Here is a 2,077-nt window from a genome sequence, read left to right as displayed (position 1 = left end):
TTGGGCACCCCTATTAATGTTAACCTTTTTTCTTTATAACAATTTGGGTTTTTGCAACAGCTATTTCAGTTTCATATGTCTAATAACTGATGGACTGAGTAATATTTCTGGATTGAAATGAGGTTTATTGTACTAACAGAAAACGTGCAATCCGCATTTAAACAAAATTTGACTGGTGCAAAAGTATGGGCACCTCAACATAAAAGTGACATTAATATTTTGTAGATCCTCCTTTTGCAAAAATAACAGCCTCTAGTCGCTTCCTGTAGCTTTTAATGAGTTCCTGGATGAAGGTATATTTGACCATTCTTGTTTACAAAACAATTCAAGTTCAGTTAAGTTTGATGGTCGCCGAGCATGGACAGCACGCTTCAAATCATCCCACAGATTTTCAATGATATTCAGGTCTGGGGACTGGGATGGCCATTCCAGAACATTGTAATTGTTCCTATGCATGAATGCCTGAGTAGATTTGGAGCAGTGTTTTGGATCATTGTCTTGCTGAAATATCCATCCCCTGCGTAACTTCAACTTCGTCACTGATTCTTGCACATTATTGTCAAGAATCTGCTGATACTGAGTTGAATCCATGCGACCCTCAACCTTAACAAGATTCCCGGTGCCGGCATTGGCCCCACAGCCCCAAAGCATGATGGAACCTCCACCAAATTTTACTGTGGGTAGCAAGTGCTTTTCTTGGAATGCCGTGTTTTTTGGCCTCCATGCATAACGCCTTTTTGTATGACCAAACAACTCAATCTTTGTTTCATCAGTCCACAGGACCTTCTTCCAAAATGTAACTGTCTTGTCCAAATGTGCTTTTACATACCTCAGGCGACTCTGTTTGTGGCGTGCTTGCAGAAACGGCTTCTTTTGCATCACTCTCCCATACAGCTTCTCCTTGTGCAACGTGCGCTGTATTGTTGACCGATGCACATTGACACCATCTGCAGCAAGATGAAGCTGCAAGTCTTTGGAGATGGTCTGTGGATTGTCCTTGACTGTTCTCACCATTCTTCCTCTCTGCCTTTCTGATATTTTTCTTGGCCTGCCACTTCTGGGCTAAACAAGAACTGTACCTGTGTTCTTCCATTTCCTTACTATGTTCCTTACAGTGGAAACTGACAGTTTAAATCTCTGAGACAATTTTTTTGTATCCTTCCCCTGAACAAATATGTTGAACAATCTTTGTTTTCAGATCATTTGAGAGTTGTTTTGAGGAGCCCATGATGCCACTCTTCATAGGAGATTCAAATAGGAGAACAACTTGCAACTGGCCACCTTAAATACCTTTTCTCATGATTGGATACACCTGCCTATGAAGTTCAAAGCTCAAAGAGGTTACAAAACCAATTTAGTGCTTTAGTAAGTCAGTAAAAAGTAGTTAGGAGTGTTCAAATCAAGAAATTGATAAGGGTGCCCATACTTTTGCACCGGTCAAATTTTGTTTAAATGCGGATTGCACATTTTCTGTTAGTACAATAAACCTCATTTAAATCCAGAAATATTACTCAGTCCATCAGTTATTAGATATATGAAACTGAAATAGCTGTTGCAAAAACCCAAATTGTTATAAAGAAAAAAGGTTAACATTAATAGGGGTGCCCAAACTTTTTCATATGACTGTAGATGACGATCACATTGCAGTGCTTGGACTGGCCTGTGGCTCTCTTGACCCGAGTGTGACAGCTGCATAGAAATACACATTTGGGTCAGGAGGTTGCCAGTCAGTCTGAGCATTGCAATGCAATTGTCATCCATGTTATATGGCTGTCTGACTGCGCCCTCAGGTAAGTAACTACATCAATTAAGAAATGTTCTCCTCAGAGCATCTGGGGGCATCACAGCTCTGGACCAGACCCCAATCAGAGGACAATAAAAGTTTCACACTCCTTATTTATGAACTTATCTATGACGACCGTTTCGCGTCTTTACAACGCTGGAAGCGTCGGTTGTAAAGACGCAAAATGTCTGTCGTCCGACGGATTGTGTGTTCCCACCTCCTTCACGCCTTTCCCCCTGACCTGATGGTTGAATAAAATAACTTTTTTACTGAGCATATTTGGTGAGTGCCTTC

The sequence above is a fragment of the Anomaloglossus baeobatrachus genome, chromosome 3 (assembly GCF_048569485.1).
Source record: "Anomaloglossus baeobatrachus isolate aAnoBae1 chromosome 3, aAnoBae1.hap1, whole genome shotgun sequence".
Classification (NCBI taxonomy): Eukaryota; Metazoa; Chordata; class Amphibia; order Anura; family Aromobatidae; genus Anomaloglossus; species Anomaloglossus baeobatrachus.
Note: the sequence above shows the minus strand (reverse complement) of the source record.